Raw genomic sequence first — 26,761 nt, 5'->3', positions numbered from 1 at the left:
GTTGTGCAGAAACAAATGGATTCTCTCCACACTTAGGCTGCCACTATTCGCAAGGATGTTCTTCCTACCTGGTGGGCTTCACTTTGGAGCTGGTTGCCCCCTGGCTTCTTCGGAACCATAGTTAAATTCGTTTGTCTTGGCTTTTTTGCCATTCTAGGGACATGTTGTTTGTTCCAATGCTTACCCATTCTGTTGGCACAGAAATCTTGCGCTGCTCCACCTCACCGTATGCAGGCAGCGGTGTTGTGGCGGCAGAACAGGAGGTACAGTGACTCAGATGGGGAAGAGGCACAGACAATGCTCCCCTAGATCTAAAAGTTCATAGATTGCTACCCCTCACAAATTAAAAATAAAAAAGGGTGGAATGTGGTGCAGGCCTAGTGTGTGTGTGTGTATTGCTAAAGTGAACTGCTGAACACGATGTTATCGCAATGCAAGTAGAAAGCACAAAGAACAATAGCTGCTTGTACACTTACATGCAAGAAGCTTCTGGGTTTGAGTACCGGCCTGAAGGCCAAAAGAGATACATGGATACATGTTATGTGCAAGTGACGTTAATAAAAGATGCTGTTCTTCGGGGGGAGCTCGGCGGAAAATCGACAGACTGTGTGTGTCTGAATCTCTCTCATCCCAACAGTTCCCTTCCCAACTAGTCCAAGACTAGTTAGCTATTGCTATTGCTCAGCTTGATGTGCTTACAGGGTTGCTGAAGATGGGTGGCCCGAGTTTGAATGCCCACTACACCACAGAAGCTTGCTGGATAGTCATGCTCTCTGCATTACCTACCTCACAGGGTTGTTGTGAGGAAAAAATGGAGAGGACGAGAACGATGGAAGCCACTTTGGGGGTCCCCATTGCCCTGACCTTGATGATTGGGAGAAATGAGAATTCAAACCGGGGTTGCAAGTCCACACAAACATCTGGAGTAGAGGTGCAGCACTGGCTCTTAGCCACAAGGTCTAGATGGAACATGCTCCCTCAGGGGCAGGGATGCTCTGTCCTCTTGGGGCTTGGGGGGCACAGTGGGAGGGCTTCTGGCCTCGGTGGTGGACCTCCTGAAGGCCCCTGGGTTTTGGCCACTGTGTGACTCAGTGTTGGACTGGAGGGGCCCCTGGGCTGATCCAACAGGGCTCCTCCTATGCTGGCCTCTCGATCCCCTCTACCGCAGGCACCACAGGCCGCCTCTACCGGAGCACAGAGTTCCACAGGACTCTGTAGCCCCCCATTTCTAAAGGAACAAACCATGCGGGAGTGAAGATGCGGGACTTCCCTTCACCTGTCCCAGCAACATCCATTTTTCCATTTTCTTACTTCTTTTTCCCCCTTTGTCTCTTGCCCAAGGAGCTCCGCAGCACATCTGCCAGCAAGTTGCCTGCAGCCCCTTGGGGGGCAAAAGTCGGGCTGTTTTTTGGAAACAACAGAAAATAGATCAAAGCCATTCTACGCAGGTTCATCCCCACCCTGCCTCCCCCACCCAGGGACTCTGCCTCATGAATGGGACGAAGCCAGAGTCCTCCCCATTTTGCTGAATCAGACCCTCAGTCCACCATGGACAGCCAAGGCCAGCCAGATCCCAATGGATCTCAGAAGCTAATCAGGGCCGACCCTGGCTCGGATTTGGATGGGAGACCCCCAAGGATTTGGGTGGGAGTTCCTCCAAGGAACATGAGGGGTCGTGACTCAGGGGGCATAGCACTGCCCACCCCTTCCCTGGTACCCACCCAGCATTTTTGCTTAGGGGCTTTGGCCCAGCAAGCTTTCTGATTGGTCAATGGAGATTCGATTGGCTGTGGTGCAGTGGTTAAGAGCAGCAGCTTCTCACCTGGCAATCCGGGTTGGATTCCCACCTGCTCCTCCCCATGCAGCCAGCGGGGTGATCCTGGGCTCGCCACAGTCCTGTTAGAGCTGTTCTCCCATAGCAGTTCTCCCAGAGCTCTCTCAGCTCCACCTACCCCGTAGGGTGTCTGTTGTGGGGAGAGGAAGGGAAGGCGATTAGAGGCCACCGCTCTTAACCACGACACCGATCTGGTTCCGGCTTCTAAGCAGGCAAGCCCGCCCTTGAAGAGCCGGGCGTCGGATTCAGCAGAAGGCAGTTCCGTGCCTCCACGTGTCCGAGAGGCTCGGCCCATCTCCGCCGTGTTTCCCCACCAGATTCCAGAGCTGTGAGGGCAAACGCGGCGGGACGCCAGCTGAAGGCCTGACCTGGTTCCAAAGGACAAGTTATCACTGTTCCCCCCCCCTCCCAGCCCATCCTCCCCACTTAGGTGACGGCAGCGTCTTTCTTTATTTCCTGTAATCTAATTAAGACAGGAATCTGCATTCGTTAACAGCTCCATCGGCTCTGTAGCCCTTTCTGCCGCCCGGCCCTCGGGGCTCAATGGAGGGTCTGTAGCCGCCCCGCGGAATTCCAAAATAACCCGTCGCAAAGCCGGCATCACCGCCGATGGCTAAATAAACAGCCGCGGCCCCCTTCAGCCAGCTCTGGATGCGTCCACGCAGGCCCGGCTCATGAAAGATGGGTTTATATTGGGGTCAAGTGATGCCGAAGGAGTGTTTCTTCGGGGGGGGGGGGGCGGGTTGCCTAATTAGCCCCTGGTGCCACAGACGGCCTGCGCTCCTCCGCGGACCCCTGGTGAATGTGCCTTGGTTGTATTTTTCCCCCCCTTCGTAGAACAGCCTCAGCTGTTTCTCCCTTCGTAAAACAGCCCTCAAGGCTTCTATTTACGGCCGGGATGTGCAATGAGGTCGGCATTCTTGCCCGCCACTAACTGCCACTTAGCGAGGGCAGCTCACCGCTCTGTCCAACAGCCCTGGAAAGCAAAGAGGCTCCTGTGTCCGCCGGGGTGGGTCGCTGGACCGTGGCCTGGGACACTGCGGGTGTGTCTCTAGCCGGGAGAACCAGGTTGGATTCCCTGTGCCTCCCTCAGCCAGCTTGGTGCGGGGCACGGGTGGCCAAACTGGGGCTCTCCAGAGGTCCGTGGACTACAATTCCCATGAGCCCCTGCCAGCAGGCAGGGGCTCACGGGAATTGTAGTCCATGGACCTCTGGAGAGCTCCAGTTTGACCACCCCTGGTGTAAGGGTTAGGAGCAGAGGGCTCTAATCTGGAGAGCCGGGTTCGATTCCCCACTCCTTCACGTGCAGCCAGCTGGGTGACCTTGAGCCAGTCCCAGTTCTCCCAGAGCTCTCTCAGCCTCACCTTCTGCACAGATTATCGTGTGGGGGGGGGGGGAGGCTAGGTGGTTGCAAGCCACTCTGGGACTCTTTTGGATCATGAAAAGCGGGATCCAAAAACCTCGCTCTTCTTTTTGGCCACTGGCAGATCCAGTTGAAGGGATGCTACATCCTTGATCCTTCTCCGCACGAAGGCAGAAATAAACACAGTGTGGAAGTGACACACTGGTGACATCCTGGGGGTGGACACTCTGGATTTGGGGCAAACCTCTATGATAAGAACCTCATTCTGCCATAGAGTTTTTGCCCACAAACCAGAGCGTTGGCCCTGACATGCCGAAGTCACTTCTGGGTGTTGTAGCCACGTGGTGTTCATTTCCGGCTTCTTCTATCCTCTGCCGCCTGGTCCGGTGAAGCTGGCCACCCTACACTCTGGACATTTGGGGAGGGAGCCCGGGGAGGGCCCATCGCATGGCGTTCCCCCTCCCAAGCAGCCCACCCCAGCCAGCCCCCATCCTCTCCCGGTGGCCCTGGCTGCAGAGGAACGCTTTGAGTCAGCCATACTTTGTCCTTTGTTCCTGCCAGCTTTGCCTCTTGGATGGGCACGGTGTGAAAAATAGCCCTCTCCTGCTCATCTCAAAGGTTGTGCGGGTCCCTCGGGGAGCAGACGTTCCCTACCAGCTTCCCGTTTCTTTTTCTGGCCGTGACCACAAGGACAAGGAGGGCGTTTGCCCAGCTGGAGAGGACAGAGAGTTCTGGAAGCTTCTTTCAACAAACCGGGGCCGTTTGGATCCCTCCACAGTGCCTGGAACGTCTCGTGTGCCTACCAGGGCGGGCTGCGGTCAAACGGAAGCCAAATATTGGGTTCACCTGATGTCCTGTGGCCCGGCCAGTGTGGTTTGTGGGAAAGGGTGGGGGGGAGAAGCCGGTGAGAATATTTCTCTCTCTCACACACACGGGTCTTTTTGACTCGCTTGAAAATGGAATGGAAAGGAGGAGGATGTAGACCAGGGGTAGTCAAACTGCGGCCCTCCAGATGTCCATGGACTACAATTCCCAGAAGCCCCTGCCAGCGAATGCTGGCAGGGGCTCCTGGGAATTGTAGTCCATGGACATCTGGAGGGCCGCAGTTTGACTACCCCTGATGTAGACGGAAGAGACCAGGAGGTGTGCTCCAGGCCCTGAAGCAGTGTCTTTTCAGCCATCTCTTTGTCCTTCTCCTGACGAGCAAAGTTCCAGCATTTCTTAATGCGGGGAGAACAGAAATCTCCTCTAATGTCAGGGCACGGCGCGGATCACTGCCGAGGGGCTCTGGGGTGTCGACTGGGAACGAGGAGAGCCGAGTTCCAATCCTTCCTTGGCCACTGAGCGACTTTGGGTCTCCCCATCTAGACTCCCCAGCAGGGCTGCTGGAAAGGGGGGGGAATGGAAGGGCAGAATCACAAGCTCTTAGGGTTGCCAGCTCTGGGTTGGGGTTTTCCTGGTGATTTGCCACAGCCAGAGTAATGCCGGGATGAGTAGCAGCTAACAGGGAAGGCACAGAAACAAAGGGGGTGTTGGACACCGTCGCCGGCAGCCACATTAAAATATCTGAGAGAATGTGGGATAAGGTTTCAGCCGCCCCAGATCCATGGGCACGCAATCTATACAAGGAGGAAACTCCAGTGCAAGGGGGGGGGGAGCATTTAGCCCCACCTCTGATATCAAGGGCATTCAGCATCATTCCTCACCTGCAGACCCTTCACACCCCTAAGGAGGGCATGCATCTGTGCCCCTCGAGGCTCTTCCTCCAACGCGGAGAGTCCCAGGAACATGAAATCGCTGCAGGAATGTTGAAGGAAGTCAAAGAGAGCTGGGAAAGAACTACGCATTTCAAGGGAGGAGCGGTTTGCATGTAGCAGCTCTGGCCAGTGCCTCTGCTCTCTGAATGGAAAAGCAACCTGTGGAAGGAGAAGAAGAAGAAGAGCTGGGTTTCAAACCTCGCTTTTCGGTACCTTATGGAGTCTCAAAGCAGCTTACAATCACCTCTCCCTTCCTCGCCAACAGGCACCTTGTGAGGTAGACGAGAGAGCCCTGAGAGAACTGTGACTGCCTCAAGGTCACCCAGCAGGCTTCATGTGGAGGAAGCAAAAAGACAGCTGCGGTTTTTGTACTTCACTTCTTACTTGGAGTCCCCAAACGGCGTGCAATACTCTTGCCATTCCTCCCCCCATAATCGCGGGGGGGATAGGAGCAGGGTTGCCAGATGCAGGTCGGGAAACTCCTGGAGATTGGAGTCTGGGGAGGGCAGGGACCTCAGAGGCACCCAAGGCCACAGAGTCCCCCCCCCCCCCGCCCAAGGCATTCATTTCCTGCATTAGTCTGGAGATAGTCTAAACCAGGGGTAGTCAAACTGCAGCCCTCCAGATGTCCATGGACTACAATTCCCAGGAGCCCCCTGCCAGGGGGCTCCTGGGAATTGTAGTCCATGGACATCTGGAGGGCCGCAGTTTGACTACCCCTGGTCTAAACCCTTTGTGGGTTCACAGCTCCCCCCATAAGTCACACATGATGCCCTCCTCAGGGACGGAGAAGCCGTTTCAGCAAAAGGTGGCAAGACCCCCCCCCCCGCCCCCCCGTGGCTGTTACAAATCCTGCCCTGGCCAAGAGGCTGTGGGACGCAGAGTCAATAAGCAGCGTGCCACGGAGGCATCGTTCAACCCACGCCTTTCCCCACAACTCCCCCTGTCCTCCCCACACAGAGACACACAGAAATATCACACCTGTGCAAACACCAGGCCCAACTGGGGGGGGGGGCCTTGGGGGGGCGAGTTAAAAATGGAGGGTGCCACTTGGATGGCCGCCCCTCCCTCGGGCATCCCGAGCCAGCAGGTAAACACGGCAGGGTGGATTTCAGAAATAACCCCGGGCCTTGTCTAAACAGACCCATCGCTTCCCAGCGCATCTGTTTGGTTTGTCACGGCTTCAAAACCGAGCGAGCACCTTGGACATGAAAGGAAGCCGCCGGGATGGAGCACGAAAGGATGCAGAGCGGGACAGCAGCCCTGGGCTCGGCCTGGAAGCAGAAAGCCACCGGAGCGGCAGCCGGAGCGGCCTGGAAGAGGAGGCCCCCTCGACTCCTGCACTGAGAAAGATGGGCAGCAATGTTCCCCTCCCGAGAGCAATTTAAAATGTGAGGGCCAAATTACATTGGGGGGGCAGCCCTGTTTGCTTCCCCTTGAGTGTCCTGTAGAATGCAAGGAGGGGGGGACAACAAAATTACAATCGGCAAGCCTCAGGTGGTATCGTTCCGTACTTTTTCTATAGCTTTGGCACAGCAAGGCTCCTCGTGGCATATTTTATCTGTCTTTCTGGCCAAATCTGAGCCACGAAATGGTAGAATCCTAGAGTGGGAAGGGGCCATGCAGGCCATCTAGTCCCACCCCCTGCTCAGTGCAGGATCAGCCTCCAGCATCCAGGAGAAGGATCTGTCCAGCCGCTGCTTGAAGACCACCAGTGTGGGGGAGCTCCCCACCTCCTTAGGCAGCCTATTCCAAGTCTGAACTAGACCCATAGAATCCTAGGGTGGGAAGGGCCCTGTAGGGCATGACCCCTTCCATTTCAAATGAATCAACCTTCCTCCTGCAGGCTTTCTTCAGTATCCAGCACACTCGAGAGATCCGTTCCTGGGCTTCGACCACTTCCAATTCCTTCACATTGACGATGATTCAAAGTCAAGTTTTTACGGCTCCATCCCAGTACAACAAGAAAACCGTCTCTCTTTGCGTCTCCTTCAGTTTCTCTGCTAATGAGATGATTAAAGATTTAATGATATATTTATGGTCCCCAAGCTTATCACCAACTGGGAACTCTTAGCAATATTATGTCAAAACACACATTTTCTTCTCTCTCCCCCCAAACCCCTCCATTGCTGCTTCGTGTCAGGTTTCTGCAGATTGTCCAAGCTGAAATTGATCCTCCTCTTTAATATGTGCCAAGCAGGACCGGCTTCCGCACCAGAGTTGATGGCCATTTTTGCTCATTTGCAAACTCACCCGAGAGTTTTCCTTTGCTCATTTTCCCCTTAGCGACAAGCACAGCTGATCTCTCCGGATTCTAGGGTGACTTTCCGGGAAGCCTAGTAAACAACGTGTCCTGGGCTTCACCCTCAGGTGTCCCAAGGTGTAAGTTAGCTCAGACCTAGAGCTGAAAGCCTGTGGGCTTCACCTAGTAGACCATCCGGAGGGTTGGAACCTGCAATCTCTGCAGCGTGCATGCTTCAAAAGGATATGAAGAACATCCTGCAGGGGGGTTTGCACCAGATTTGCATTTAGCATAGTTTGATCAGGAACTTCCTGGTATTTTTATTAGCTCATTGGAGACTTCCTGCTCCTCTGCGCACCCTTCCTCCCTGCTTGCCCCCAGAACCGACAGACAGAATGTTAGTCGGAGACAGCCTGTAGGACCCTCCTCTCTCTTTTTTGGGATTTTGCACATTGTCACAGCAATTGCTTTCATAAGGATAGATTCCAGGGCAGGGAGCGGGTCCTGCCAGCAGCAAAGGGGAGGACCTACAGTGATGGGTTTAAACTACGTGGCTAGATATCAGGGGGGAAATTTTGCAGTCTGAGTAGTTCAGCTGTGGAATGGGCTGCCTGAGGAGGTGGGGAGCTCCCCCTCACTGGCCGTCTTCAAGCAGGGGCTGGATAGAACCTTCTCCTGGATGCTGGAGGCTGATCCTGCACTGAGCAGGGGGTGGGACTAGATGGCCTCATGGCCCCTTCTCACTCTAGGATCCTATAAGTCTAGTTCAGCAGTGGGATGGGCTGCCTCAGGAGGTGGGGAGCTCCCCCTCACTGGCAGCCCTCAAGCAGCGGCTGGACAGATACTTCCCATGGTTGATTTAGGCTGATCTTGCACTAAGCAGGGGGTGGGACTAGATGGCCTGCATGGCCCCTTCCCACTCTAGGATTTTGTGATAATACCGGGGTGGGGTGGGGATTAAGACATAGCAAGAATTCCCAGTGTGATCTTCCCTTCCCATATCTGAGGGACGGAGCAGTGACTCACAAAACCACAGCATGCTTGAACGATTTGGCAGTCTTTAAGCGGCCTCAGGTCTTGCGTTTGATTGTGTTGCCCCGGGGTCGCTTTCCCTGTGCCATCTGCTGGGAACAATTGCCGGCTTCCCAAGAAAGGCTTGTTGTTGCGTTGTGCTGTTTCAGAACTGGGCCTGGGAGTGCGTGATCTCCATCCCCCAGGCTGAAAAAGAAAACATTTACAACACTGGGCTGCCTTTCCGGCACTGTCGTTTTGCATGTTGTCGAAGCTTTTATGTGGGAACACAATGGGTGGGCATGACGTTGACATCCACGGAATCAGACCCAGCGTCCATCCAGGTCACTCCTGTCTCCTCAGCCAGGCAGCTGTTCTCCAAGGTCTCCGGCTGAGGTCTTTCCCGTCCCCTCCTGCCTGGTCCTTTTCTCATTCCAACTAATACCCACCCACCTTCAGCTAGATGGCTGATCTTCAATAACCCGATCCCGTCAGATCTCAGAAGATAGGCAGGGTCAGGCCGAATTAGCACTTGGATGGGAGACCCCCAAGAAAGTCCAGGGTTGCTGGGCAGAAGTCACCCAGGGCAAACCACGGCTGAACGTTTCTTTCCTTGAAAACCCTGTTGGGTCACGTGAAATCAGCAAAAGTATGTGCATATTCAACTCAAAAGTAACACCTCCAGTGGTTTAGAGCAGGGGTAGTCAAACTGCGGCCCTCCAGAGGTCCATGGACTACAATACCCATGAGCCCCTGCCAGCGAATGCTGGCAGGGGCTCATGGGAATTGTAGTCCATGGACCTCTGGAGGGCCGCAGTTTGACTACCCCTGGTTAGAGATACCTTACCACTTCCCAATTCATAATGTATTTACTCTCCCCTTTCCCCCAAGGGCACAATAAGCCATTCCTCCCCTCCCCCCAACCCCCCACCCACCCCCCATTGCCGTCATTTTCAGCTGATCCTTCAACCCACTGACAGCTCGGGGGGGGGGGGAGGCCGGTGATGCCTTCAGGCCATGATCCCTTTGACCACCATTTCTTTGAAAAAATACATCCGGTGAAGGTGGCCTCATTAAAAGGCTCGTTCACAAAGCCAAGTTAATTATGAGTGTTTGGATGCGGGGGCAGAGAACAGCCTTGGCCTGGAGCGATTCGGCGGTCCCCCCCCCCCAACCTCGATCCGGAGGGGGAGGGTGGTCACGGGTCTCGGTAGGGTGTCCTTGACTGGCACCAACAGTACCAGCCGGTTTCACCCCAAAACCCGCCCTGCCATTGAGTGCACCGTGGCAATGCATTTCGTGACAAGGCATTTATTAACTTCTCTCGAATAACTCCGCAATGGCGTCTTTCCTCATTTGGCTAACTGGATTCTGTTAATAAAGTTAAAATGTTGGGCAGGGTGGGTGTGTTTCATTTGTTTCCTGGAATGGATGCTTGAACAGGAAGAGGCAGAAGCTTTTTCTCCCTTTCGCCAAAGATTAGGGCATCCCATGAAGCTGATGGGCAGTAGGTTCGCAACAGTCCAAAGGAAATACTACTTTACACAGAGAGCGATTAAAATGGGGGATTTGCTGCCAGAGGATGGAGTGATGGTCGCAGGAATAAACTACTTGAAAAGGGGGATTAGATTGATTCATGGAGTAGGTCAATTGCTAGCTACTGTCCATGGTAAATGAGGGGAACCTCCACATTCAGAGGCAGTCAACCTCCGAATCTGAGTGCCAGGAGACCCTGTCAGCTATTTTTCTTGTGCTGTTAAATCACACACTGTAGAGATCTTTACATATCCCACCATTAACCACTATATCACACTGCCTCATTCTGGACTCGACCGGCGCAACGTAAGGAAAACCCGACAGCAATATTGCTCAGATTACATGCAGAAAAGAGCAAGAATCCAGTTGCAACCTTAAAGACTCACAAAATTTGGGGTAGGGGAGGAGCTTTATTCCCAAAGGCTCCTCCCCTGCCACGAATTTTGTTCATCCTGGACTCTGGCTCTTTTCTACTCCTACAGGCAAACACGGAGACCCATCCGGATCTATCCAATCACACATTTTGACGTTGCTGTAACGTTTGTACTTCCTCAGCACCGCGCCGAGATTTCTGCTGATGCAAAATTTGGAACTCACATGGCCCCACTGAGAAGCCAAAGGGACCACACACCACTGAAGTCCTGCCCTGGAAAGTTTCCTGTTTGGCATCTCAGAGGCAGAAATATTTTGCTGCTGAACACGGATGACTGAATCATTCACTGTTACCGTCATGATCACAAAGACAGAGGAGAAGCAGGACAGCAGGGGGGGGGGGGAGGAGGTCCGGATCCTGCAATGAAACCCCCGGTTCTCCCTTGTTTTAAGAACTAACCTTTAAATTGAATGAGGAGGAGAGCTTGATGACATGGAGAGAAAGTCACGTAAAACGATGGACGTAAAAAGATACCCAGAATTGCCCTAAGGAGGCAATACAAGTTGAAACCAACTTATGGCAACCCGAAGAAGAAGAAGAAGATGCAGAAGAAGAAGAAAAAGAAGGAGGAGGAGGAGAAGAGGAGGAGAAGAAGAGGAGGAGGAGGAGGAGGAGGAGGAGCTGGGTTTTATTCCTTGCTTTTCTCCACCATAAGGAGTCTCAAAGTGGCCTCCCCTTCCTCTCCCCACAACAGGCACCTTGGGAGGGAGGTGGGGATGAGAGAGTCCTGAGAGAACTGTGACTGGCCAAAGGTCACCCAGCAGGCTTCCTGTGAAAGACTGGGGGATCAGAACTAGTTTCCAGATTTGCAGCTGCCTTTCTAAACCACCACATCACGCTGGCTTAACTAGTGGTTAAGAGAGGTGGATTCTAATTTGGAGAACCGGGTCGGGTTCCCCACCCGTCTTCCCACATGGGGCCTGCTGGGTGACTTTGGGCCAGTCCCGGTTCCCTCAGAGCTCTCTCAGCCCCACCCACCTCCACAAGGTGTCTGTTGTGGGGAGAGGAGGGGAAGGTGATTCTCAGCCCCCGGAGGTAGAGGAAAGTAGGATATTAAAACCGGCTCTTTGTCTTCGGCCAGGAAACACAAGGTGCTGCAGGAAAGTTGAAATGGAGGGGCCAAGGGGCCAAGGGCATTGGGTGCTTGGGATCAAGGGTGGGTCCAGGAGAAGCAGGTGTCAGGAGAGAGTGGGGCTGCCCTCATCTGCTGCCCTTCACAGAGGTCAGGCAGGAAACAGGTTGGGACCAAAGTCACAATGCTTCCTATAAACCAGAGCCCAAAGTAACGTTCGCGAATATTTCACATTCTACAATGGAGATTGGTGCTGAAGCTTGGCTTTTCGGGAATATTCCTTTTGACTCCTGAAGGGTGGCTGTTTTCAAACACAATCCTCTTAAACTGTTTGGTTTTTAGCTACGCTGCAGGTGACGTGAATGCAGACCTGGTTATGAGTGATTGCAAACTTCGGAGAGGATGCAAACTGAGTTGTGTTTGACATAACAAAAAGCAAAAAAAATTCCAGCCGATTATCTGATATGTGTACAATAGCAGCCACTCTATGCATGGCAGGGATGACCCGCCACCCCTTTCTCTGCCACAGACCTGCCCGTGGCCGGGCATTCGTCATGTGGGTATTTTTATCCCCTTGCAACTGGCAGACGGTCCCTGCTGCCAATCTGTACTGCCACCTTGTGTGAATCCAACTTAAAAAAAAAATCTCTTTCTGTCCCTTTGATAAGGCGCCCGTCATTTCAGTGATCCTGAATGGCTGACAGCAACGAGCCAGTCATCTGCGGATTGTTATGGCTTCAAGCTTTAAGGACCCCTCCTTCTCCTCCCAGGTGCTGCTCATGGCTCCCTTTGAGGCTCAAGGAGGTGGGGAGAGTAGAGGGGATGGCCCGAAACACGCTTTCCTCGTGCAAATGATTCGGAGGCCTTCCGATCTCCTTGGGAACGAGGACAGCCCGTGTTGGGAACTGGTTTCATGAAACTGGAAGTCAGTGGCATGCCGGGGAAGCTGCCGAATCCGAATGGGCAGAGGCTCACATGCACACCCAGCGCATCTCCACCACATCTTCTCAATATATAAATAGCTCCATTGTTGTCATTCCAAGCAGGTAGGCTTCTGAAGCAGTGACCTATCCATCTTCTGGGTGAACAAATACGCCCCTCTTTGTTCGTTTGTGAAAGACGTGACACGCTGCAGGTTTTTATTTTCTACTTGGGGGGGGGGAATCACAAGAGGAATAACACGTACCTCAGGGGAAGCTAGTTTCTCTGGTCTGGGTTATTTGGTTAGTTGTGCGTGACCATATAATGGGGACCTTATAGTTTGGGCAGCAAAGAACTAGGCTCTGGGCAGCTTGAAGACTACAAAGCCTATGGTGCAGTGCAGGGCCGAATGCCCATGATGGAGAGCTGCAGGAGCAATTGGTAGGTTCATTGTCCGCCCCACAAAATGCACTTCTGCTTTGTTTGGGGGGACTTTTCCTGTAGAACAAGATGCTCAGGCAACGACAAAACAAGGCAGGGAAAGTCTGTGTAAATAAATAGCCGTCCCCCAGGAGTGCCTCTGCCAGATTCTGTTCTCCGGTCTGAAAGGAGAGGGGGGAAAGCAGCTAACAGGACAATTCTTTCCCTTCTCTTGCCATTTTTTTAACCATTAACTTCCTTTGGGGTTTGGGTCTCCACTGACCCTTCTGAAACCAGGAATGCAGGAGACAGGAGGAAAACCCCCTCCAAGAGGTTGCCGTGCTGAACTGCTTCTCAGCGAAAGGTCCAGCTGAGCTTGTAGGTTTTTCCAGCCACCCTCCTTAGCCCTCCTTCTGCCTGGTGGACCTTTGGACTTGCGCAGGAAACACCTTCCCCCAAAGCTTTTCAGCATGGTCCAATGTTTCCCCACAGACGAGTCAAGCATTCGTAGAAGGGGGAGGAGGGGGGGACAGTTCCCGTTTCTTCTTTTCTGGACCAGTTCCCACGGTCCTGTGCCCATCGTGCTCGCCTTTGACCCACAGCTCATCCGGTCTGGTTAATCGTCCCTCGGAATGCAGAGAACTGCCAGGCGAGGACAGAAAGCCAGCAGGGCAGAGAGGCCAGTGGCTACATGGGAAGAAGAAGAAGAAGAAGAAGAAGAAGAAGAAGAAGAAGAAGAGCATCAAGCTGAGAGGGTATCAAGCTCCAAGTCCTTTCTAAAAGTAAGGCAGAAGACGAAGAACAAGAGCAAGAGTTGGTTTTATACCCCACTTCTCTTTCCCTTAAGGAGCCCCAAAGAAGCCAACAAATGCCTTTCCCTTCCTCTCTGCACAACACACACCCTGTGAGGCAAGTGGGGCTGGGAGAGCTCTGAGAGAAGTGCTCTGCTAGAACAGCTCTGAGAGAATGGTACCTGGCCCAAGGTCACCCAAGTTGGCTGCATGTGACCTTGGACTGGGCACAGTTTGTTCTCATAAGAACAGCTCCTTTAGAGCTCTCTCAGTCCCACCTACCTCAAGGGGTGTCTGTTGTGGGGTGCAGAAGAAAAAAGGTGCTTGTAGTAAGTTGCTCTAGTCTGCTAGATATCAGAAGGTGAAAATCTTTTAAAAGGCCAGAAATGCAGGTATTGTGCACTTTTTCGTGATTTCAAATACGGAACCACCCAGGGAAACAGGAGTCCTGGTTTCATGTTCCTGTGACTCAAGACCTGGAAATTCAACAGCTGAGGACATCTCAGAAGAAAACACCTTCCGGTTTCATAACTTCTGCTTTCAGCAAAGAGACTCGGCAAACAGCGACTGCATGACTGTAGTTTTCTTAAAGGTAAAGGTCTCCCCTGTGCAAGCACTGAGTCATGTCTGACCCTTGAGCCGGCTGCTGGGATCAAACTCCCAGCCTCATGGGCAGAGCTTCAGACAGCATGACTGCTACCTTACCACTCTGCACCACAAGAGGCTTTCTTACTGGGGTTCATATGAGCAGAAGCCATGCTGGGTGAGGCCAGGGGCCCCTCCAGTCCAACGCTCTGTGGCCAAAACAGAATGGCCAAAACCCAGGGGCCATCAAGAGGTCCACCAGCAGGGCCAGAAGCCCTCCCACTGTGCCCCCCACCGTCCAAGCACCAAGAAGACAGAACATCACAGCCTAAGCAGGTTCTCAGCACAGTGCTGGCAGCCACAGGGTTGGGGAATGGCAGGGAGGGGGTTTCAGGAGGATATGATGTTGCTTGCAAGTGACACTCAAGGAATTTCCCCTCATCTCTGCGGGAAAGACTATAGACACCAAGGGAAATTCCTAGAGCATCACCATCCATGACACCCTTTATTCTCCTGCTCCTTCATGTCTTACAAGGAGAAGTTGAGAGATGTGGGGACATGGAACTTAGAGAAGAGGAGGGCCAGAGGTGAGAGGATACCTGTGTTTAACTTCGTCAAAGGCAGACATGTTGAAGAGGGGGCCAACGGGTTTCCTGCAGCTTAAGAGACAAGGACCAGGAGCCATGGGCTCACTGGCAGTCTTCAAGCAAAGGTTGGATACACACTTTTCTTGGATGCTTTAGGATGCTTAGGGTTGATCCTGCGTTGAGCAGGGGGTTGGACTAGATGGCCTCTATGGACCCTTCCAACTCTATGATTCTATGATGGGAAAGGACATTCCCCTTAAATGCCAGGAAGCATTTTCTGCCATGAGGGCTGTTTGAAGATGGAAACTGCTGTCTTGGAGGGGAGAGCGTGGCATCTCCTTTGTTGGAACTTTTTGGAAGGCAGTTGGATGAATGCCTGTCCGGAGTGCGTCCTAGAAGGTAGGGGGCTGGACTGGATGGCCCCTGGTGGTCTCTTCCAGCTTTGTAAGATTCCAATTCTAACCGAGGAGGGAGAGGGGGGATTGCTCACTGCCCGCCACCAAGTGGCAAAGTCTGCTTCCGGCAGAAACGAGAGAGCACAGTCTTGAGTTCAGCTGAAAACCTGAAAGAGAAAACATAACATAATCCGTGAGGATTTCTCAGTGGTCACTTGTCAACTCACCTCTGTCACCTTAAGCCTCTCACGTTTTTCTACTCTCCTTTAGGCCCAAGAGCTGGTGCTCCTATCAGAGTAGGAAAAGCTTGTAGAGGAGAGGAGGTGGAAAGATTGCAGTCCTAACAGAGCAGAGGGCGGCTGAAATGCCACGGAAGAAGGGAACGCGGAAGAGAAATCAATTCCAACTTAGGCCCACACTAAGATTCATGGAGTCAGAACCCAGAAGCCCTCCCTGGTGGGCTGAGGGCCCTCTAAAGAAAGCCAAAAGCAAGGGGAAACAAGTTTCGCACAGCCGGGCTTTCTCCACCTGTGGCCGAGGTGGGGCCAGGAGATCGCTCCGAGTTCCTGGGTACGAGTTCAATGCTAGCAGCGATGGATTAGGGTTTTTAAAATGTGGGATCCACTGCCAGAGGATGGAGTGATGGCCACAGGAATAAACAGCTTGAAAAGGGGATTAGAGAGAATCATGGAGAAATCTACCTCGGCCTCTGGAGGCCACCGTGGGCTGTCCAGAGGAACCGGTTGTCCAGTGTTTGATTCTGTGAAGGTTCAAGAGGGTGGAAGGTTTAGCGTGGATGAGCAAGAGGGTTGTGTCCTGCATTGTTCAGGGGGTTGGACTAGATGAACCAGGAGGCCCCTTCCAACTCTTTGATTATTCTATGAGACGGGATTTAAAAACTGCATTATTCAGCATGTGTGGAAGCACCCCATGTTAGCCTGTCCGTATCAGGATAAAAGAGCAAGACTCCAGTAATTGTAGAGGACAGGTGAGGCAGCCTTCACCTGGGCCTTCCTGGCCAGGGGCTCGTCCACTGCTGGCCACCAAACAGCAGTAATGTAGACCTGTCAAGGGAGGGAGAACAGACTACCGATCGCCCTCCATTCTGCAAATTAAACGGTGACATAACAGACAGGCGGTTCATTCTGGCTGCCAAAAGCGGGCAGGAACAAACCCGAGGCAGACTCTCCTTTATCAGTTTTGAGGAAAGGGCTGTGTGGTTTTTGTCTGTGCAAACCATCCGTCACAGATAAAACTGGATTGTACCAACCTTGATCTGATCATCAAAAGCAAGGCAGAAGCCTATAATAATATGGAAAGTAGATACAGCTCTTCCAGCCTGGCCAAGTATCAAACCCAACAGAGAACAGAAGAAGGAAACCCAGAGGCAAAACAGAACCGGGATGCCAAAAGCAACTGGAATTTCATCAGGGGCTTTTTGGCAGTAGGGTTGCTCCCTTATCAGTATTGGGTCACCTGGGGCCGAAGAGGACACAACGCAACCTCAGAACAACAAGGAAACGGTGCTTCTCCTGCTCTCCTGTGCACTCTCACAAGATAACACCTGCCAGCTGAAAAAGGGCTTGAGACGCAACATGGGTGGGGAAGGATGCTGAACTAGCTGGACCCTCCCTGGCCTGACCCAGCAGGGCCACCCTGATGTCCTTAGGAAGGCCTCGGCCTCCCCGCCCCGTGGCTGGCCCTCCAGAGGAATTTTCAGATTAGGGCTCTTCCTCTTCTTTTGACTGCAACCTGAACGTGAATGGGATCTACTTGAATAAATGTTACTTTACTTTTTATTTCTTTTTCTTCTTCTCCTCCTCCTCTCCACCCCCCCCCCCCCCAATATACCTCTTCGGAAATTTATTGATTGTATTCGGGATCTCGCTTCTCTGACCAAGTAAAACTCTGCTATATTAACCCAAAACCCTAATAATTTCGAGAGGGGAGCCGGGGGAGGTCAGGGGATGCCAACTGTAGCCTGGAGATGACCCATAACTCCAGGGCACCCCCAGGTCCCATCCGGAGGCTGGCTGCCCTATGAGGACCACCGCCCGGGGGCTGAGGCCCGCTTGCTTGTTTCCCATCACAGCAGTGGTTGCATGTCAGATCACCCCCTCCCCCCCCCCCGCCGCACTATCTCTGCCGATAGCAAAGTCCCAGCAAACAGCCGCCGACGGTTCCCACCGGCCGCACATGTAAACATCTCCCCCCTCTCGGCGGAGGGAGACCGGCGATGCTGATGGCCGAGATAAGGGCACAGCTGCCTGCCAGGCCCGGGATCGGAACCAGCTGCTCCTGGCGGCTTCCTGGCCTCTCTCTGCCTGTGCAGAAGCCAAATGGAGGGGTGGGGGACAGGAGTGGCTCCAGGGGATGGCGAGCGAAAGGGTCCTTCCAGAAGGCAGAGATGCACTTCCTGATGGTGGCTTGCAGGGGTGAGGAATCAAGCTGCTTCCCTCGAGGGGCTGTGCTGGAGACCTTCTGGAATGACCAGCCGTCTCCGAGAAGCGCAGTTACATTATTCCCCTGGAGAAAAGGGCTGCAGCCCACCTTCCGAAACAGCTTCCAAGGGGACAGACTCCTCTCCCCAAGCCCCGCCCTCCCCAGGCTCCACCCTTAAGGTCTCCAGGAATTTCACAATCCAGATTTGGCAGCCCAAGGGTTGCCAACCTCCAGGTGGGTCCTGGAGATCTCCCAGAATGTCTACCTCCTCCAGCCAACAAGAGATCAGTTCCCACAGAATAAATGAGGCTACAGAGGGAAGACTCGAGGACACGTAAGCCTCACCTGTCCCCAAACCCCCACGCTCCAGAGGCTCCAGATCTCCAGGAATTTCCCAATCCAGAGTTGGGAACCCTGCCTACGAGGCATGAAGTGTACAACAGATAGGGCCAGGCATCTGTGGATGGCCAAACTATAACTCTCCAGATGTTCCTGGACTACAATTCCCATGAGCCCTTCCCGTCAGAAAATGCTTCCTAATATTTAAGGGGAACCTTCTTTCCCGTTATTTGAACCCATGGCTCCTAGTTCTTGTCTCTAAGATGGCAGGAAACCAGTTGGAAACCAGGTCTACCTCTGACATAGTTCAACTCCACTCTCCTCTCACCGCTGGCCCTCCTCCTCCCCAGGATGACCTTGGGCCTGTCACAGTTCTCTCAAAGCTCTCTCGGCCTCACCTACCTCACAAGGAGGGGGAGGAGGGGAGGAGAATGTAAATTGCTTTGAGATCCCTTCAGTGTAGAGGAAAAACAAGTCAGGAAGACAGCTCTTCTTCCTGGGGCATTGGTTCCTACCCGGAGAGCAGCTGGGACTGCTTGGGAGTGATGGAGAGAGCTGGGCTGCTGTTCAGAGGCCTGGGACGGCCACCGGCCTTTCCCAAGCTCTAAAGTCTTTCCCAAGCTCTGAAACAGGGTTTGCAAGACCATTTCCTCACCATCGCAAACCTTACAAAACTTCCTTACAGAACTTGAAACTTTGTGAGCCCTTCGTTCTCAGCTTCTGGGGATCGCAGCATCTCACGAGCCTTCTGTGACATCACAGCAGCTAAGCCAATCACGGCAACCGGTGCTGTGATGTCTCCGCTTATTACCTGCAACGGACTCTGAAAGACTATAGATTTTGTCCGCTCAATTCCGCGGTTCCTGATCACCTGCCAGCATTCAAGGCGCCTCGTGATTCAGCAGGACGCAATGTTCAAGGAGGAAATTCCTTTCTTACGTGCCTTGGAGGAATCTCGGCTTCTCTGGTGGTTTCCCCGTCCCCCTTCCTCTCCCAGATGTGAGCGGCTCTCTCTTTCTGCCTCTGTCTCTCGGCCCTGAGCTTCCGCCTCACTTTCCATGAAGCCTTGTCCACAAAGTTTCCAGTCCATAAGAAATAATGTGATGCCGCGGGACGAATAGAAAGAATAAGAGTGGAGGAAGATAAATATATATCTCCCCCCTCAGCCCTCTCTACGGGAGCGTGGGGACCTCAGAGGAAATCATAGAGGGTTTGCGTGTTTTGAAAACATGCCTGGATCGTCCAGTCTTTTCAACATAATTACAGAGCGGGTTTGGGCAGAACAGAGCGTGGCCTCTTTTTATGCTTCTACGCAGCATTTTTTGAAATGTTTTATTCTTTCTTTTTTCATAGTAACTTTTTTCTGGGCTACGGTCTATTTTGGAAACTTGGGACTGTGGGTAACTGTATCCGTGTGGTTTCCACCCATCGGGGACTGTGTTGGAGGGTTGGTGAGAAAGAAAGAGAGTCGGGGGGGGGGGGGAATCATATAAGGGAGCGCAAATTATAGAGAGCCCGTTGCTAAGGAAATGCAAGGCCTGCTTGGCCAAAAAGATTCTGGGATTAGGGCTCCGTTTGGGGAGCAGAAAGTCAAGAGCAGTCTGTACAGTCACTCGTTCCTTCTAGTTTTAAGCCTGTGGGCCGCTTTGCAATTCCAGGACAGCGTGCTGGGCACAGCGACAACATGGCGACTGCAGGAGGCGGGGCCAGCCACACCTCACTTGCGGTCACACAGCAGAGGCTCTTGTTCCATATGTGTTTGGGCTGGGTCATCTGAAGTTCTGAGAGCCAGTCTGGTGTTGTGGTCAAGAGCGACGGCCTCTGATCCAGAGAACCACATGGGTCGATTCCCCATTCCTCCTCCAAGCTGAGTGACCTTGGGCCAGTCACAGTTCTCTCAGAGCTCTCTCAGCCCCACCTACCTCACAGGGTGTGTGTTGTGGGGAGAGGAAGGGAACTGTAAGTTGTTTCAACATTCCTTTTGATAGTAAAAAGCGGGGTATAAAACCCCAGCTCTTTTCTCTCTTATTCCGTGCCTGCAAAGAAACTGGTCATGTGACTGAGCCTTCACGGTTCCCGCCTAATCTCTGAATTTTTTAAAAATAGAACATGTGGAACTACGCATCACCGTCTGATTACAATTCATGCTCCACCACAGCACATGGGTGCATCTTCCTCGAGCGCTCTCCGCTTCCCTTCTTGAAGAGTTGGCAGCTTCTCCAAAAGTTGGTTATCACTTTTTTCGTCAGCTAACAAAATATAGCTGTGCACACTATGAATTATTGAACTGGAGTTATGCTGGAGTGGCGCTTTTTTTCTTTCTTTCCTGGAACAGCTTGTTTTACATCTGGTTGCGCATCAATAAAAAGTCCCGCTGTCTTTGTAGAATTGGTTATTGTACCACAATAAGCCATTTAATTTGTTTCGGATAAGCTACCACGTTGGTGTGTTTTGTGGGTTCAAAGTGACACTCTAACTGCAAGCCGCAAAGTAGGTTTATTTTTGTCTGTTTGTTACTGACATAAGACCCTCAGAAGAGCCCTGCTGGGTCAGACCAGGGAGGGTCCCTCTAGTCCAGCCTCCTGTCTCACCCAGGGGCCAGCCAGTTCCTCTGCAGGGCCAGCCACAGGGCAGAGAGGCCGGGGCCTTCCCCTGAGAAGACCCTCAGAAGAGCCCTGTTGGGTCAGACAGGGTGGGTCTCTCCAGTCCAGCCTCCCGTCTCACCCAGGGGCCAGCCAGTTCCTCTGCAGGGCCAGCCACAGGGCAGGGATGCCGAGGCCTTCCCCTGAGAAGACCCTCAGAAGAGCCCTGCTGGGTCAGGCCAGGGAGGGTCCCTCCAGTCCAGCCTCCCGTCTCACCCAGGGGCCAGCCAGTTCCTCTGCAGGGCCAGCCACAGGGCAGTTAGTGTTGTACCCCCCCTGATTTCTCCACATGCCACTCCCAAATGTTGAGGGACTTCCAAACCTGGAGGTGGCCACCCTATGGATGAGTAAAAAGAGAACACCAGCCTCCGTAGCTGTGTTATCTGGAGCTGATTTTTGCATGTGTTTTATCTCCAATTTTGTTGACAGACACCGTCCGCTCTTGGGAGCACCTTTGAGCTTCCCCTTAGGCCAGGGGTCCTTTTTGTCCACCTCCAGGAGCTCTCTGTGTTTGGCATTCCTGGGGTCTTGCGAGAATCCGGCTGACTTAAGTGGAAACGTAAATAAGGGCCGTTTAGCAGAGAAGGAAATGGCTCGTGGCATTTTTTGCATTGCCCAACTAATCCCAGATAGCTGGAGCCAGAATCTTCCCCGGCCGCCTTTGAATGTTCCCGCCAGACCGCAGTCTTTTCTGCAGGCCAAGAAACCGTTCCTCCTGGCCAGTGCGTTTTACAATAAGAGCCGGAAGCACGGTCCAGCATGGGGTTGGCAGAGTCTGTCTACGCAGAGAGGGCCGGGCCCCAGGCTGCGTAAAGCATAATATAGTTCTTGTTCAGAAGAGAAACAGTGATGGACAGGAGAGAAGAGGCCTAACCAGCTAGCTACCATTCTTCCGTTCAACAGCTGTTCTAGAGGCAAGCAGGGAGGAAATGTGCTCAAAAAGCAGGAAGTGTCCTGTTGAACCCGTCAGCCCACTAGAGAAGATAATTTGAAAATCGTCAGGACGCCTTCAGATAGAGAAACGTGGAGTGCCAAAAAAGAAAGAGCTCTATTGCTTGTCCTCCAGCGACCATCTGGAGGATGGCAACCAGAGTGGTGGCCAAAGAATGGCCTGGGGAGGGAAATGTGGGGACAGCCATGCATTGGAGGAGAGGAAAGTGCCACATCGAACTGGACTGGCCTTTGAGAAGGACTATCCTTCTCCTCCATAGCGGAGCTGGTTTGTCAAGCAGCTTTGGCTCTCCTTTGAGAGGCCTGAACTGCTCTGGGGCCTTTGCCTGCATCGAGGTGAAGCCATGAGAATCCCCTCCTTGTGACTCTCTCCGCTGGAAGCGCGGCCTCCTTGGACACAGGAACGCACCATCTCCAGGAGAAGCAGCTGAGGGTGGGCCGGGACATCCACGTCTACACTACGCATTGGAATGAACCTCATTATGTCAACGGATTGGAGAAAAGGACTTCTGCATGGGGGGGGGGGGGCTGCTTCAAAGGGACGCCAGAGGGGCTGGGAACATGAGTGCCTCTGAGGAAGATCAGCCAGGGGGTCACTGTGGGTGGGCAGGTAGCTGTCCTGGGAACAACCCAGTGTTCCTGATTTCGTTTCCCTTTAAATTTGCTTCTGTTTCTCTTGGTGGTTTTAGTTCCCTCCTTTGGGCTGTGGGTTTATTTCTGTACTTCCTTTATGTTCCAGCTATTCCCCCAATGGAGACTCGCGGTGGCTTACCTCATTCCTCCTCCATTTTGTTCTCACAACGACCCTGCGAAGTAGGCTAGATTGAGAGTGAGTGACTAGACCAAGGTCACCCAGCAAGATTCCGTGGCAGAGGGTGGAGTCGAACCTGGGTCCCCCAGATCCTAAACCGCCACAGTGGCTCTCACAAGATCATGGAGCAGACCCTTGCTGGGAGGGGGGGGGATATAACATAGGGGGGATGGCACATGTCATGGAAAAATGTGTTGCAAGGGAACATAAACTATTTTGAAAGTCAGAATTACGGGCTCAGTTAGCAGCAGGGGAAAGCAAAATCTGAATGGCTTTTAAGGCTGAAACTGCGGAAATCAGAAATACAAAACCATTCAGATTAAGAAAAGCCTTTCCCACCCCATGCCAGAGCCCCAGAATCAGACTCCTGAGCCCACTGAAAAATAAATTTTAAGAGGAACAATGCACTGGTCCATGAGGGATTGGATCAGGGGTAGCCAAACTGCGGCCCTCCAGACGTCCATGGACTACAATCCCCATGAGCCCCTGCCAGCGAATGCTGGCAGGGGCTCATGGGAATTGTAGTCCATGGACATCTGGAGGGCCGCAGTTTGGCTACCCCTGAATTAGATCAATTGTAATAATGGGTATTCCCAGGTGCCACCTGGAGGTTGGCATCCCTATATAACCCTGAGCTGTCCACCCAAGTTAGTACATTCACTCAAGTTTCCCTTTCAGTCTTCAAACTCTCTTTCTCTCTCTCTCTCTCTCTTTGTGCCAGAAAGGTTGACCCTGAGAAAGGAGAGACCAAAAGATGAATGCCTCAATAAACTGACTTTTCCAAACTAAAAACAGTCCCCCCTCCTTTGAACTACTCCTCGGTGTAGCAGGGACAGCCGAGAACGGCGTGGGAGAACTCACCCGCATGGGGAAGAAAAGGTTTCGGCTTCCTCTCCATCCATCATGAAGCCGCCGGTCCTTTGGCATTTGCTACCCGGTAACTCCGGACGGTGACTCACCTCCCGTCACCAGGGCAGCCACGGCCGGCCGGGGCTCTGCAGGGCCTTTGCGTAATTTACGGCTGCCCCCACTGATGTGGTCCGATCGGAATATTATTCCAAGGCGCATTACGAATCTCGGCAAGCTCTAAGGAAAGGAAACATTTTCGTTGGCCGGCCCTTGCAATAATAAATCAAAAAACTCAGCGATGGGCTTAAGACAATATCGACGGGGACCCAACGGCAGCTCTTCTGGCGCTGGGCTCTTCCTGGGGTCCTCGAGGAAATTGACCAGAAACAAGAGCAAGGAATTGGGCCCGGGAAGATCATAGGAGTCTTTGTTGCCAACAGGCCGGCTTGAAAGGGAGAAACGACTCCGCCTTCCACGCAGCGGCTGTGGCTGGGTGTCGGTGGCAGAAGAGCTAATCTCATTGCAGTAGTGCAGAGGCTTAGATGTTCCCAGGAATGTTTCCCAGCAGAGTCAGAATCTGCCCCTCTGCCACACTGCAGGGCAGGGCAGCCTGGAAGTTAAAATGCATTTTAAATCTGGACATGGAATTCGGCTCACTGTGGGTGGGCAGGTAGTTGTGAATTTCCTGCATTCTGCAGGGGGTTGGACTAGATGACCCGGGAGGTCCCTTCCAACTCTGTGATTCTAATCCGTAAGGAGCCGCCTGGAAGACAAGCGTGCAGGCAAAGCACCTGGCTGCAAGCAAAAGGGATCCCACGTCTGAACGCTTGCCTAGAAAACTCGCAGATTGGGTTGGAAGACTCGCCCATGCAAGCGGCAGAAGGATTGGGACAGGGAGGAGGGGCAACATTGCAAGTTGAGATGACACCACTGCCAGGAGAAAACAGGAAGTGACAATAGGAAGCGCTGGAAACTCTATGGTAAAACCACAGAGTTTCTGGAAATCCCTAGAATGACCCACTTCTTTACCAGCACCACTGCTGATTTTTTCTCTCTTGTGCTGCTGCTCCAAGCAGCATCAGGCCACAGGAGCTGGAAGGAGGGAAACAGAATCACACGGAGCTGGAAAAGACTCCAAAGGATCATCCAGTCCACCCCCAACTTCAAAATCACACTCTCCTGACTCACCTAATCTCCTTTTAAAAACTTACCATGAGGAAGACTCCGTCACACACCAAGGAAGCCCATCCCACCTACCAACAGCCCCCAACATCAGAAAATGCTGCCTAATGGAACCTCCTTTCCCGTCATTTGAATCCAAGGCCCCCCTCGGGAGCTTGACAGTTCTACTAACCTGTCAGGGAGAAGACTAGGCCAGCATACCTCTGGTCTTGCTAGCTTCCCAACAGCAGGGTCTTTCTGCCACGGGTGCCATTCGACCAGGACATCGCTGAACCCTTCCCGTGCTAAACTAGTTCACATGCTAAACGAGAAACAACAACATTTGAGACCAGCGGCACCCTTAAGACGTGAGCTTTCGAGGGCGTGTGCTCTTCCTCAGGCAACGACACCAGAAACACGCAATCCCTGCGAACAATGCCTACTGTGTGTTGTAATGATACGACAGCATCACGTGTGCTCGTTAAGTATTACTCGTAAGAATAATAAAGATATCACAGAAGTCGATGTGATCCTGCAAGGTGAACTGAGAGAACCCCCAGCCTGACTTCTGCAATAAACTGCAGGCCGGCAGACCAACGAACGTCGTCGGTTTGCGATCCTGCGGAAAAGCAGGCTGCGATAAACTGGAGACAAACGGACGGCTGAGCTGCAGTCTAGCTGACGGCGAGCATCAGAATGCCAGCCCGTTTCATGGCTGATCGTCCTCAGAGGTTATTCTTACTACGTCTTCCTCAAAAGTCATCTCCCCGTGATTTATAACTCCTATAGCTCACATGGGAAGCGAGTCAGACTTCTCGTCTTGTCTCAATCTGGTACGAGGGGCTTCCGTTCTAACAATAGCTGGCTCTGTGATCCCGGGTTGTTTGCAAACTAGTTCACACAGCAGGGCCTCGGCCAAAGATGCCAGCTGATGGCGAGTCCATACGTGATATCCGGGGCCCACAGGCTGGACCTTGCATTGAAGGCTGTTAGATGTTCTGGGAATTGAACCCCATGGACCCGCTTTAATGAGTTCCGTCCTGCTACCAGATTTCACGAACAAAGGGAGGCATCAGCCAACCCCCTCTGCTTCTCCCTTGCCTTGAAAGCCCCTTGCTGGGATCGCCCCTAGTCTTGGATAGGAGACCACCAAGGAAGGCTCTGCAGAAGAAGGCCATGGCCAACCACCTGTACTTCTCACTTGCCTTAAACACCCTTTGCTGGGGTCAGCATAAGTAGAATCATAGAATCATAGAGTTGGAAGGGGCCATACAGGCCATCTAGTCCAATCCCCTGCTCAACGCGGGATCAGCCCAAATTCTTGAATGGGAGACCACCAAGGAAGATTCTGCAGAAGAAGGCAATGGCCAACCATCCCTACTTCACCCATGGCTTGGATCGCTGGGATCGCCATTATTCTTGGAGGGAAGACCACCAAGGAAGACTCCGCAGAGGAAGGTCTATACTTCTCACTTGCCTTGAAAGCATAAGTCTTGAATTGGCGACCAGCAAGGAAGGCTCTGCAGAAGAGGGCCTTGGCCAACCATTCCTGCTTCTCCCTTAGTTTGGAAGCCCCATGCTGGGATCGCCATTAGACTTGGATGGGCGACCACCAAGGAAGACTCTGCAGAGGAAGGAAACAGCCCACCACCCCTGTTTCTCGCCTGCCGTGAAAGCTCTTCACTGGCGACACCATGCATCTTGGATCCTGCTGTTTTTCCAGACCATACGAATAATACTTTTATTGCCTTGTGAGGTTTCTTCAACTTTGTAATAACGCTTGCACGTGACCAAAAAATTTACACAGAGCACAGGGTCTCTTGGGAACTGAATGGAGGTTCTGCTCTGAATTTTTTTGGCCATGTGCAATTATTATTAGGAAGCCGAAGAAGTCTCACAACGAAACTAGACATTACCTGGGAGTCTACTCTTGTTTGGATGAAATTAAAGACTCTGAGGACAAGACTTCTCTTCGTGTTTAACGTTAACCTCTGGTAGGAACATAGGGATTCTTCAGTTAACTGCAAGATTTATTGAGCTCCTGCTTGTACACATCCTTCTGTGTGTCTTTCCACTTTCTTATTTTGGTTTCCAAGGCCAGGCTAGCAAACATATCCACGATGGTTGACGTAGGCTGTTGAGAGGTGACAAAGGCCATCTCTTCCTCTCCCCACCTCCCCTCGAAAAGTGGGGGGGTCCAACCTGCTGCTCTTGTTCTTCCTCAAAGGCCATCTTCCCATGAAATCTTCAGTCCAGCCTACTGAGACAAAGAGTAAGATCATGCAGCTGGGACAGATGATGCAGTTATTCATTCCCTGTTTCTCCTGGTCTCCACTTCCTTCCCCCGTCTTTATTATCTTCCTGGAGGCCCGTCTTAGTTCCTCAAATATGCTTTTCAGGACAGAGAATGGCCTTCTTGACCATCTCCAAGTGCCGTCCATATTGATGACATAAATAATTGACAATTAATAATGCAGCTCGGCTAATGAGCATCAGCAAAGAGGATGAACCCAGGCGAATGAGCATAGGAAGGAAGAGAAGGAGCAATTAAAGAAAAAAACCCTGGAAGATAAATGTTTGCAGCGCAGGAGATTTCAGCTAATGAGGAAGGCAATTAAT

General features: G+C 52.5%; 3 long non-coding RNA genes across 3 annotated transcripts; 1 reads left to right on the top strand and 2 right to left on the bottom strand.

Moving 5' to 3' along the window:
• Positions 1-1,320: 1,320 nt before the first annotated feature.
• Positions 1,321-5,054, bottom strand: LOC143821085 (uncharacterized). The gene is made up of 3 exons (XR_013225660.1): positions 4,904-5,054; positions 1,823-1,964; positions 1,321-1,401 (listed from the first exon to the last, which is right to left on the bottom strand). It is a non-coding gene; the product is annotated as an uncharacterized LOC143821085 (long non-coding RNA).
• On the top strand, positions 2,816-6,951 carry LOC143821084 (uncharacterized). Its single transcript, XR_013225659.1, has 3 exons — positions 2,816-2,902; positions 6,097-6,345; positions 6,801-6,951. It is a non-coding gene; the product is annotated as an uncharacterized LOC143821084 (long non-coding RNA).
• Positions 6,952-9,502: 2,551 nt separating this feature from the next.
• Positions 9,503-24,539, bottom strand: LOC143820723 (uncharacterized). The gene is made up of 3 exons (XR_013225477.1): positions 24,336-24,539; positions 22,994-23,218; positions 9,503-15,114 (listed from the first exon to the last, which is right to left on the bottom strand). It is a non-coding gene; the product is annotated as an uncharacterized LOC143820723 (long non-coding RNA).
• Positions 24,540-26,761: the final 2,222 nt, after the last annotated feature.

Source organism: Paroedura picta, chromosome 11, assembly GCF_049243985.1.
Source record: "Paroedura picta isolate Pp20150507F chromosome 11, Ppicta_v3.0, whole genome shotgun sequence".
Lineage (NCBI taxonomy): Eukaryota > Metazoa > Chordata > Lepidosauria > Squamata > Gekkonidae > Paroedura > Paroedura picta.
The sequence above is the reverse complement of the archived record's forward strand: the minus strand, read 5'-3'. Positions and strand labels throughout refer to the sequence as shown.